Genomic DNA, 13,432 nt, shown 5'->3' on the forward strand with positions numbered 1-13,432 from the left:
TCTTCATCCTCCACTTTTATAATAATCAGATCTTCCCCCTGATTTGTCATCTGTAACAATTTAGTACAATACAGCAGACAGGTGGGAAATCTAACAGATCCACATAAGAGACCCCCACAATCTATGGCCCCTCTATGACTGCATGATCCCCCTATATAGATGTGTATAAGGCTCAGCTCCATCTACCTGAGGATTCTCCGGGACCTTCTCCTCTGGACAGTCCTGGGAATACAAAGGCCGGGGACATCTGTCTGGTAGATTTCTCCTCCTGGATCCATCTGTGGAGACACAAGCACACAGTGACTGTCTATAGATCAGACACTTCTCTCAGCTCCTTCACTTCTAGGTTTAGTTATCAGGGGAAACAACAACATTCTGCTCCTCATCACCTGTGCCGAGGTCCCAGCACCTAGGAGGCCAGAAGACTGCGGTAACCTTTGGTCTATTAGAGGGAATAGCGGGCAGTGAGCGACAACTCCTTCTCCAAAACAGTCAATTCTGAGGAAGAGGGTACAGGTCTAAGTGCAAGGGGCATCTTGCAGTACACTACCCATCAAAAAGGCATCAAAGCAAAAAATTAGACTTGGTCGGGGGTGGAGCCTAGCCGCTGGAGAAGATGGCAGTGTGAAGCCACAGCTCCTCTGTACCCGAGCACTATAGACCCGAAAAAAAGCAAGTGACCAGACCCATCATGGTCAAATACGGAAGAGAGAGAGGTGCTGACTCTCTGGACACCACTAGACCCCACAAAGGTCAACAGGATATGCAGAGATTGTTCAAAAAGAAAGGTGCGCATTCACAAGGAGTTGGATCCAAGATGGCCGCGGGATCAACGGCCTTGGAAAATGCAGCTGAAGACTCGGATCCGGAGAGCACGCTGGAGATAGAAGAGGAGGAATCGGATAGCACCAACATCACCAAGGCCTTCATCACTAAAGCTCTGGAGCAGGCACTAAGACCGGTGATGGTGGAACTATCGGACATTAAGTCGGAGCTTATACAACTGGGCCTAGAGAATACGGCCACGGAGATTGTGGCACACTCCACAGCCCTGGCCGGCCATGCGGTGAGCCACACTGATAAAATCAACAGGGCCTTAACTCTGAAGACCAGGAGAACCGTAGCAGAAGACGGAACATCCGTATCAAAGGTCTCCCGGAAACCTGGGCCGCAGAGGCCTTACACAAGGTGGCGAAGGAAGTGTTCGCCGACCTGGTGGGCCAGGAGATGGTTCAGTCAATTATAGTTGAACATATTCACTGGGCATTGAGACCATTGCTAAAACCCTCAGAGAGACAGTTCTATGTAGACACAGCGCGTATTCTGACTGCGGCCAGAGAAAGAAACATCACATACGAGGGAGCAGAACTGGTGATCTATCAGGACATAGCTCTGTCTACACTAGCCAAAAAGCACCTCCTGAGACCGCTATTGGAGGCTCTATGAGCCGCAGATTCCATATACCTAGATCAATCCTTTCGGCCTCTCCATCCCAAAAGGGAGCAGACGCATCGTCATTCACACTCCGGAGTTCCTTCCTGGCTACTGGAGGTCCTCACTACCCAACTGCCCTCTCTCCCTCGCCTGGACCCATGGAGCAAAGTTGCCAAGCACAAGTCTCCCAAGCTTGCCAAGCCACAAGGGAAGATGGCGATGCAGCCGACTTGAAGCTTCTGCAGGCCTAATACTGCTGAGTGGGAGATCAGGGATGCTGTCCTGGGGGAACTTTTATGTCTTTATCTTTTTCTCGAGTTTTGAGGTACCGGGGTATGGGGTGAGGGGGACCGCAAAAGATTCGTCAGGATGATCTGCCATTGAGATGAAGATTGGGCCCAGTGGGGCCGCGCGTCTCCCCTCCTCCCCTCCATCTTCCTCCTGCAATGCTTATACCCTGTGGAGAGGACTGTATAGGTGACTGAGCCTTGGAGCCCGATTATACGAGGATCCTGCTCAGGATTAATGCACTTTTTATTTTTTCTTGTTTGCCCTATCTTTCCTTTTCTCCTACTTTCCTTCCATATCTTATATGCTTCCATCTTTGTTATTCAGACATAGAAGGATTATAAGCTACCTGTGAGCCTTGAAGGGCCATGCCCTCTTAGGCACTAACTGTTGAGTTGAGACTAGCTTGGTCACGAAGAGGGTCATCCTCAACTCTCCCATAGTGGACATGACTACCTAAGATTGTCCAGGCTGGTCGTTAACATCTGGGTCACAAGTTAAAGTTTAGCAACTCCAGATATGTGTATAGTCTGGTTAGGCCTCATGCACACGACAGTGTTTTTTCACTGTCAGTGATTTGGCTTCAGTGGTCCGTGTCCGATTTTGCTTCAGTTGTGTTTCCTTGTGTCTTCCTTTTTTTTTGTCTGACAGGGGGAAAAAAAGGAAGGTTAATGAAAAGTGTAATTTTATTGCACCAAGGTCTTGTAGAAAAAAACTGACACGGACGTGGACACGGATGACATACCAGTTGTGCATCCGTTTTTTTTGACGGACCCATTGACTTGAATGGGTCTGTCCTCCGTTTTCCACTGACAAGAATAGGACAGGTTATGTTTTTTTGACGGGCTGGAATCACGGATCACGGACGCTGAGAAAAAACAGAGGACTATCAGTTTTTTTTCACAGCTCCATAGAAATAAATGGGACCTCCGCTAAACTGTGAAAAATGACGGAACGGACGCGGATGCACACAACGGTCGTGTGCATGAGGCCTTAGAGTGTTACCTTCTATCCTCCCACCCTATTCCTACCCTTTTGTCTATCTTACCTCCCTCCCTCCCTAGGGACTGAGTTCTGCTGACCCTCTGGGCCATCCCTAAGCCCCCGCACCCACCTGTACTGGCACATATGTTTGAAATTGACAGCTATGTGCCGGGAGAGCATCTCACCACACAGATGGCTGATATATTGCTTACTATTTTTAATGCGAAGGGTCAACCTGCACTTACCTTACGTAAGCTTAAGTCCCAAATAATCTTCCTTCAGGAGACCCATTTCAAGCAAGGGAGAATCCCGAAGTTACCCTTACACCCATTTAGACAATGGTTCCATAGCTGCCATCCTTCCTCCGCGTCCAAAGGTGTTGCCATTGGATTCCACCACACAGTACTTTTTGTACTCCATCAGCAGATGGCAAATGTGGAGGGCAGATTGCTACTTCTAAAAGGGGAAATAGCTTCTAAGAAAAATCGCCAATCTATATGCCCCCAACGCTTCCGGTGATCTGGTTTCTGAAAGCTTTGGACACCCTGAAAGTGTTTGCGGAAGGCCCAGTTGTGATAGGAACGGATCTTAATCAAGTGCTCAACCCACCTACCGACTCCTCGTCGGGCAAGTCCCATATCTCGCAGAGTCATCTGAGTAAACTTCACAAGAAACTGCAAGAACTGAATCTCATTGATATTTGGCGACATCTCAATCCTACCACTAAAGATTACACATTCTATTCTAACCCTCATGCATCCTTTCAGCGACTTGATCATATTTTAATCTCTACTTCTCTCCTACCGTTCTGCAGTATGTCCAAGATAGGATCTATTACGGTTTCGGACCATGCCCCCTGTGTGGCATCTCCCACCCTGACCTCCCTGCCCTGCAGAAATTGGAATTGGAGACTAAATGAATCACTTCTACATAACCCCCGGGACTGCGAGAAGATCAAGGATTCTCTATCTTCTTACTTCTCCCTCAACGTCTCACCTGATTGTAAGTATCCGATTGTATGGGAGGCGCACAAGGCGTTTGTGAGGGGGACCTTTATTGAACTAGGCACTACAGGTAGAGGGATCAACAAAAAGCTATTGACTCCATATTAGCACAAATTGCAGCCATAGAAAAAATACACAAAAAATCCGCTAGCACTACGGCACAGGCAGATCTGGCGAATCTTAGACTAGAGTTAAAGAAACTCCTATCACAGAGAGTGGCGAAACATTTGCTCTACTTCCAACACAAAATATATGCCCATGGGAACAAGGGAACTAAGATGATGACCTCACTGTTGAAAAAAGGTTAAACAGTTATCCTATATCTCCAAGATTACAGGGAAGGATGGTGCCCTACATCTCGACACACCTTCAATTGCTTAATCCTTCCAAGAGTTTTACTCTGCCCTGTACAACCTTAATAAGGGAGTAGAGCAGGAAGAAACCCTTAGGCCCCTTGCAGACGAGCGTGTGCGGATTAGGTCACGATGCGTTGCGAATGCGTTCAGTGAAAAATGCGCGATTTTGCAAACAAAGTCATTCAGTTTTTTCTGCGATCACGTTCAGTTGTTCAGTTTTTATTGCGCGGGTGCAATGCGATTTAATGCGTTTTGCACGCGCGAGATAAAAAAACTGAAAACAACATCTCTTAGCAACCATCCGTGAAAAATGCATCGCATCCGCACTTGCTTGCGGATGCAATGCGATTTTCACGCAGTTCCATTCACTTCTATGGGGCCAGCGTTCGCAGAATATAGAACATGCTGCGATTTTCACGCAGCGCGCAAGTGATGCGTGAAAACCAACGCACATGTACACAGCCCCATTGAAATGAATGGGTCCAGATTCCGTGTGGGCGCAATGCGTTCGCATCACGCATTGCACCCGTGTGGATTACTCGCTCGTGTGAAAGGGGCCTTAACAGAATAGACTAAATGACACTGATCTTAAAATCCCTTAATCTGCCTTCACTCTCATCAGAGATGGGAGCTCACCTGATTAGACAAGTTACCCAGGAGGAGGTACGACCAGTAATCCACAACTTTGCCCCGGGTAAAAGCCCGGGCCCGGGCGGGAGTCCATTAATTTACTATAAGAAGTTTCTGGAAGTTCTACCATCTCACTTCTGAATATTGACTTAAAAATATGGGCTAAAATATTGGCCATTAGACTGGGTTCTGTCCTGCCGCTGCTCATAGAGTGGGAGCAATCGGGATTTGTGAGAGGTAGAGAGGGCCGGGACAATGCCCATCGTATATTTCACTCCATTTATGAGGCACAACATAGGAAACTTCCTCCAGTGCTTTTGAGTATCGATGCTGAAAAAGGGCCAATTGGGCATTTATGAAGATGGCACTTCATTAATTCAACATCCCTGACACATTTATTCAAGCAATTTTTTCGCTGTATGGACAGTCACATGCTAGGCTGCGGATAAATGGGACAATGTCTCCGGTCTTTGAGATCCCAAATGGAACAAGGCAGGGATGCCCCCTATCTCCCTCTCTTTTTGTTTTGGTGGCAGAAACGCTGATACAATCAATTCGCCAGGAACCCTTAATTATGGGCATCCAATATGGCGAGAGGGATCTTAAGTGCACAGCGTTTGCTGATGATCTGCTATTCCTTGTCACCAACCCGGAGACTGGGCTACTGGCTTTGGACAACAAACTTAAAACATTTAGCACACTCTCTGACTTTAAAGTTAACGCCACAAAGTCAGAATTGTTAAATATTACACTCTCTAAGGAGGAAACTACACGTCTGAGCACCATTTCCACTATCAAAAAGACCCCTGACGTACCTGGGAATAAAAATCCCGAGTGACTTGCAGGAGCTTTACACTGTTAATTATGCCCCCCTACTGGAAAGTGTGAAGGGGCTACTATGAAAATTTGACATCTCTTTCCTATCCTGGATGGGACGCGAGAATGTTCTGAAGGCTTATGTTTTCCCCAAGTTCATGTACACACTCCAGATGGTCCCAACTGCTTTACCCTCTAGATTCTTTGCAGACATTAAACGGGCCTTCTCAGGTTATTTGTGGAGGAGGAAGAGGGCCAGAATCCCTTATAATGTATTGGTTAGGCGCAGAGAAGAGGGAGGGCTGGGGGTACCAGATCTCTATATGTATTATCAAGCTATACACTGCGTGCAGAATTATTAGGCAAATTAGTATTTTGACCACATCATCCTCTTTATGCATGTTGTCTTACTCCAAGCTGTATAGGCTCGAAAGCCTACTACCAATTAAGCATATTAGGTGATGTGCATCTCTGTAATGAGAAGGGGTGTGGTCTAATGACATCAACACCCTATATCAGGTGTGCATAATTATTAGGCAACTTCCTTTCCTTTGGCAAAATGGGTCAAAAGAAGGACTTGACAGGCTCAGAAAAGTCAAAAATAGTGAGTTATCTTGCAGAGGGATGCAGCACTCTTAAAATTGCCAAGCTTTTGAAGCGTGATCATCGAACAATCAAGTGTTTCATTCAAAATAGTCAACATGGTCGCAAAAAGCGTGTGGAAAAACCAAGGCGCAAAATAACTGCCCATGAACTGAGAAAAGTCAAGCGTGCAGCTGCCAAGATGCCACTTGCCACCAGTTTGGCCATATTTCAGAGCTGCAACATCACTGGAGTGCCCAAAAGCACAAGGTGTGCAATACTCAGAGACATGGCCAAGGTAAGAAAGGCTGAAAGACGACCACCACTGAACAAGACACACAAGCTGAAACGTCAAGACTGATTTTTCTAAGGTTTTATGGACTGATGAAATGAGAGTGAGTCTTGATGGGCCAGATGGATGGGCCCGTGGCTGGATTGGTAAAGGGCAGAGAGCTCCAGTCCAACTCAGACGCCAGCAAGGTGGAGGTGGAGTACTGGTTTGGGCTGGTATCATCAAAGATGAGCTTGTGGGGCCTTTTCGGGTTGAGGATGGAGTCAAGCTCAACTCCCAGTCCTACTGCCAGTTTCTGGAAGACACCTTCTTCAAGCAGTGGTACAGGAAGAAGTCTGCATCCTTCAAGAAAAACATGATTTTCATGCAGGACAATGCTCCATCACACGCGTCCAAGTACTCCACAGCGTGGCTGGCAAGAAAGGGTATAAAAGAAGAAAATCTAATGACATGGCCTCCTTGTTCACCTGATCTGAACCCCATTGAGAACCTGTGGTCCATCATCAAATGTGAGATTTACAAGGAGGGAAAACAGTACACCTCTCTGAACAGTGTCTGGGAGGCTGTGGTTGCTGCTGCACGCAATGTTGATGGTGAACAGATCAAAACACTGACAGAATCCATGGATGGCAGGCTTTTGAGTGTCCTTGCAAAGAAAGGTGGCTATATTGGTCACTGATTTGTTTTTGTTTTGTTTTTGAATGTCAGAAATGTATATTTGTGAATGTTGAGATGTTATATTGGTTTCACTGGTAAAAATAAATAATTGAAATGGGTATATATTTGTTTTTTGTTAAGTTGCCTAATAATTATGTACAGTAATAGTCACCTGCACACACAGATATCCCCCTAAAATAGCTAAAACTAAAAACAAACTAAAAACTACTTCCAAAAATATTCAGCTTTGATATTAATGAGTTTTTTGGGTTCATTGAGAACATGGTTGTTGTTCAATAATAAAATTAATCCTCAAAAATACAGCTTGCCTAATAATTCTGCACTCCCTGTACAATTAAACAGATGGCTAGGAATGGTGGATCCAAAGAGACAGATTGATGTAGCCAGATTAGCGGAACATGTTACAGATCCCTCCTCTCACCGACATCTCTGGCTTCCAAATTGGCACCTTACAGACTCAGAGGATTGTGATCCCCCTGAGGGGCCTGTGGGAGACATGGTCCAAAGTACGTAGCACACCTATTCAGGGGCCTTCCTCTCTAATGCCGGGCAGGCTACTTCCATACCTTATGGGAACCCCAGCAGGGACCTACCCGGAACTATGGAGCTTTTTTGCCTCTATTACTTTAAGGGAATTTTTTCAGGAACGAACGTTTCCACCTCTTAAGGCTCTACCTGCCTCTCTCAGACAATCTTCCTACCTATTTCTTTACCAGTCTCATTTTCAAATGGTCTGCCGCAGTGCCTTGAGGAAATATGAACTACAAAGAACATTAAAAACTCTTTTGAAAAACGTATTGCCTCTCCAGTTCTGAAACACAAGAAAGTCTCTGCTCTATATGTGCTGCAGGGAGGTCAGGTCAGGGGCGAGATATTAAACCTCCCTTCCTGGTGGAGTGGGAGAAAGAACTGGGCTTGGTGCTGACAGACAAGGAGACGAAAGGAGTGTTGGGCATCATCATGCGGCTTTTCACCTTGCATTATAAACTACTCTCTGACTGAGGGTTATCTGACTCGGCACATTGCTGGAGACGCGGAGGTGATGTGGGGTCTCTATTACATATTTGGTGGCATTTCCCTGTGATACGCCCCTTTTGGGACGTAGTACAGGATGCATTGGGAAGGCTCCGAATGCTCTACATCTATATCCCCCTCCAAGTCTCCTTTACCAGGGAAGACAATTCATTTTTCCTAAGGAGCTGTTATAGTGAATGGGGAAAGAGAAAAATATCAGAAAATTTTATCAGTGAGCCCATGAGAGCTCCACGAGAGGGAATACTATCCTGCTGGACAGGAACAGGAACCTCTGAGACCCCCATCCTCCTCTGAAGGGGGATTCATTAGAAGGACAGTTACACCTTTCTCAGTACATACATCGGTCACCCCTTGTCTGTAGACCTGGGCTATGGTCACTGAATGAACGTGAGAAGAATCGCTCTAAACTCCCTCCTATGGTGAGAATCCTCCTCCTGAGCCGTATTCTACCTCCCCTGAAGTGGGAAAGATGCAGTTAGCTCCTATTCAGACGGACTTGTATCTGAGGTAGTTACTATGGGATTCCTTTCACCCATTGTCCTCCGTCGTCTGCTGAGCTTGAATCTGTCCAACTTCTGTTCTGTCTATTCCACCTTATGTCATGTCCTGTACGCCATAATGTTTCTTTACTGTGTGGGGCACTGATGGCGGTTGTGCAGGGGAACGTGACAACACTTATAACTGACCCTACACTATTCCTGGGAGGAGTTTATAAAAGGGGCTGTTTTGGCACCATTGGGTGTGCTGTGTAGTAGACGAACTAGAGGGGATATATTAAGACTGACGGATCTTGATCCCCTATAGTCGTATTGGAACAGGATGGCCTCCCCGCTCATGTTGCAGGAATGCCTACAATTAACTTAATCAGTAGGGTTTGGCACAAGTGCCGGGAGCTGCTGTCCATAACGTGCTTCACCCAGGTTACACCGCTCTGGAACAACCCTCAGCTGCCTGAGATATTCCGCCTGGAAGGGTTTTCCCTGTGGGAGAAGAAGGAAGTGACATTCTTATAATCAGCTGCAGAAAGATGGAGAATTCAAGTCATTTGATCAGTTTAGATAGGAGTTTTCTCTTCCTCGTACTGCCTATCTATCAATTTCTGCAGCTGAGACACGCGTTCCAGACGCAGACTAAATCTATCTCAGTGACCTTGTGTGAGGGTTCCACTCCTGCAACAGATCCTTACTAGGTCCTCTACGAAGGGGCTGATCTCTTCAATATATAGGAATCTTTTTGTAAAGTCCATAAGAGAGGGATCACTCCCGGCTAGGCGGAGGTGGGAGGAGGATGTCGGCCCTATTTCGGATCTACAATGGACTGAGATATTGGCTCTGACGCCGCAACTATCGGTATGTGAGGGACATCGCGTGTCCCAATTGTCGCTAATCCATCAAGTATACAGAACCAGTGATGGCCAGTTCGCAGTGTTCGCCAACGAACACATGCGGGCTGCCATCTTGACTCACAAGTCCGGCGATGCACAGGTAAGCCCTTACCTGTGCCGCGAGTCGGTCTGAAATCAAATGCGGTCACCGGGAGCAGGCAGTTACGAGAACAGCCCGATGAAGGCCCCCGGCGGCTGTTCTTGGAACTGCTTGCTCCCGGTCACCACATTTGATTTCAGACCGGCTTGCGGCACAGGCACAGGTAAGGGCTTACCTGTGCATCGCCGGACTTGCGAGTCAAGATGGCAGCCCTTATATGTTCGTTGGCGAACTGGCCATCACTGCAAACTGGCCATCACTGTACAGAACCCCATCCTTTCTGTTCAAAATTGGGGCTAGAATGGATGCCTCCTGCCCACGATGTGGGCGAGGACCTGAATCTCTAATACACATGTTTTAGGAGTGCGATGAGTTCTCGAGCTTCTGGGCAGTGGTGTTAAAAAGTATTAAAGATGCATACCGGATTCAGGTGCCGGTTACTCCTAGGGCCTGTCTAATGGGGGTGGTGAACATTGGGAATCATGAGGTGCGTCTTGGGGTCCAACGCCTATCATTTCAAGCCCGAAAACTGATAGCTCGATACTGGATTCGCCCACAGCCTCCCTCGGTGGCTGAATTCCTTAACAGGATGAAGGATATACTCCGTCTAGAAAGGAAGGTGTATGTTAAGATGAAGTGTGAGGCAAAATTTGCAGCAATATGGGATAAGTGGTTCTCCACTGGGGCCGGGTCCTCCTCCACTGGGTCTGTCTAGACTCCACTTATGCTGGTGGGGGCAAGGGCGTACATAGAAATCATAGGGCCCCAAAGCAAGAATCTGAATTGGGCCCCCTAACTCTGCCCACTACCCACCCCTGGCCCACCCCACTTCCTGCCCTGGCTCCTCCCCTGTCACACCCCTATTTGCCAATAAAGAAATACAATGTAGATATAACTATAAAAAGTTATGGGGGTCAGACTATGGTGATGTAAAAAATTTTTTTTTTCATGGTTTTTATTTATTTTGACACTTTTTAGACATAAACAACCTATACATATGTGGTACCGTTGTAATCCTACTGATCCAGAGCATGATGGTCAAAGGTCAGTTTTGCTGCAAAGGGAAAGCTGTAGGAACAAAACCCGTAAAACGGTGGAGGAATTTTTTCCAATTCCAACCCATTTGGAATTTTTTACCCGCTTCCCACTACATTGTATGCCATATTAAAGTACAACTTGTCCCGCATAAAATAAGCCCTCATATGGATATGTGAATGGAAAAATAAAAAAGTTATGGCTCAAGGAAGATAGGGAAGAAAAATTTAAATGCATAAACAAAAAAACCTCCAGTATCCTAACGGTTAAAGGAATTATCCAGCCCCTTTTTTGCCCCCCAAAAATGCCTGGGCACCACATACAGATAATACTTATGCCTGAGGGGGGTGGGTGCAGCCAATAGCAGGCCGCGTCAGAAATGAGCCTCCCTAGCGTCACCCGCGATGCTAAGGAGACTCGTTTCCATCGTGGTCTGCTATTGACTGCCCCCCACGTCGCTGGATGCGGTGACGGGGAGTGAGATAACTAAGGTGCCCAGGCATTTTGGGGGGCATTATAGGGGTTGGATAACCCCTTTAACTCCTTGCTGCTGGTGCTTAGTGTGCATAGTCACCAATCATCCCCCCTCCCCCACTGCAAGGTGACTGAGTGAGGGTGTGCTGCTGGGCACACTATTCTCTATCAGCAAGCAGAGTTCATGGGGGGGGCACACTGTCCTCCTGAATCCTCCCAACCCCACGGGAACTCTGCTTGCTGCTGCCCTCCCCCCATCAAGAAAACCCACATAATTTTTTTTTTTAAGACTACTGTGCTCTTACTGTGGGCGGCCGGCTCGGCTGTGGCACTGGCACACTACAGAGGCCGGCAGCCAGGCAAGTAGTGTTTATTCTGGCTGGGCCTGCGGCGGTGAAACTGGGGGACGGTGGCCTGGCTATGTTCAAAACTTCAGAGTGACTGGAGCAGAGAGGTTCTTCAGTCCTGGGGGTGGCAGATGGGGCAGGCGGCGGGCAGCGCGTGAGCGTGGAATACAACTGCCGCGCCCTGGTCTGCTTGAGCCTGCTGCGCTGCTCCTGCTCCTAGCGATACACTGGCCAATCAGCAGCAGGAGCTTTGCACTGCTAAATGCTGATTGGCCAGTGTGCAGTCAGTGCAGCAGTGCCTGGGACTGGAGCTTGGATCATGGACAAGTCTGAGGAGGGTCGCGGACGCGGGACATCGGCGGCGCATGCTACTTAAGCACATAATGGGTTGGGGGGTCCTGCCCTGACTGAGCATAGGGAAGCAAGAAGGGCCCGGAATGGAAGACAAGTGGGCAGGCCGGGGGCCGCCTCAATGTCCCATAAGTTACTAGTTAATAAACTGGATGAGTCTGAAGATGTAGGGGGCGGGGTTTTCCATGCGCTCCGGGCCCCCCCCCCCAGTGCCATGGGCCCCATAGCAGCTGCGTCACTGGGTGGGGGGCCGACCGGGATGAGTGACTGCAAATCAGAATTTGTGTAGGAGTCGGATATGACAAGAAATGAACCAGGTTGGACATATTAGTGATGCCGGAGTCCTGACTAAGTGGTTAGGTATGATTATCGATAGGCACTTACATGGGAGGGATATGTTTTTACTGACTGTGAGTTGGACAGTATGATGAGATGCGATATGGTTATTATAAATGGCGGACCGTCTCTTCGCTAGGGGGTGGGGGGGGTTGGGAGGGTTTATTTATTTTTGTTTTCTGTTAAATAATGTCTCTGCATGTCATTCAATGGATCGGCTGTAATACTATCTGTACAGAAGGAGTCCTTACACCAGTCTATATAGTGAACCCGCTGGTGTATGATGTGCCTGAATTATTAAGGAGATAATGATTGTGGAGCATCTTCAGGAGATCTGTGCGGCAAAGAAATCTACGGCTTCTAGGGGGCTGGAGTTGCATTCCGGGTCTAATGAGCGCCAGTTTCCTGTGCACATGCTGTTAAATGAGCAGGAGCACAGGAGAAACATAGGAGGCGCCACTGAGTGACTGTAGGCCTGAGACAGGAAGAGAGTGAGCACCATAAGGGAGTTACAAAACTGTGGCTGAGTAGTAACTCACTACCTCAGAGACTGGCCCACTGCAGGTGGATGAACCACAGCTCCAGGGTAGAAGATCTAGAAGGAAAGTTGTGGAATCTCTAGCAGATAAATTAATGCCACCCATCATCCAGGAATGGGAGAGACAGATGACGGATCCTCTTATCCCTCTTTCCTAGTAACTGGGCCAAGGAGGAAATGAAGAGCTCACCAATCATCTGCTGCATCAAAAAAGGGGCATTTGCCCCCAGACATCCCCAGCAGATCCTGGAGGAGAATTACTCCAGCGGGAAACCTCCTGAGATCCTTCAGGTGAATGGAGCCCATCAAAATGTCTGACTAATAAGGCAAATGCAGGGACCTAACGTGATGTTTAAAGAGTCAAACATGTGTACCTCCTCCATTACATGTCACTGCACACACGTGTATACACTGCACATGACGGCTCTTACCTTGTGATATAAGAGGCTGGTGCTCCTCCATCATGGCCTCCTTGTACAGATCCTTGTGTCCTTCTATATACTCCCACTCCTCCATGGAGAAATAGACAGTGACATCCTGACACCTTATAGGAACCTGACAACACAATGACACCGTCATCACCCAGACCCCTCCAGTGCTGTTACTGGAGAATTTCCCAGCATTCCCAGCAGTGTCACCTCTCCAGTCAGCAGCTCCATCATCTTCTGGGTGAGTTCTAGGATCTTCTGCTCATGTATCAGGGGGTGAGGGGGAGGCTCTGTGATGGGGTGAGGGGTCCTGCTCCGCCCTCCTGACTCCTGGAGATGG

The 13,432-nt window shown here is 47.7% G+C and overlaps 1 long non-coding RNA gene across 1 annotated transcript; it reads right to left on the reverse strand.

The window, feature by feature from the left end:
* Nucleotides 1-2: 2 nt before the first annotated feature.
* LOC120991265 lies at nucleotides 3-13,146 on the reverse strand. The gene is made up of 3 exons (XR_005776604.1): nucleotides 13,096-13,146; nucleotides 187-278; nucleotides 3-50 (listed from the first exon to the last, which is right to left on the reverse strand). It is a non-coding gene; the product is annotated as an uncharacterized LOC120991265 (long non-coding RNA).
* Between the last annotated feature and the right edge of the window lie 286 nt (nucleotides 13,147-13,432).

Source organism: Bufo bufo, chromosome 2 (genome assembly GCF_905171765.1).
Source record: "Bufo bufo chromosome 2, aBufBuf1.1, whole genome shotgun sequence".
Lineage (NCBI taxonomy): Eukaryota > Metazoa > Chordata > Amphibia > Anura > Bufonidae > Bufo > Bufo bufo.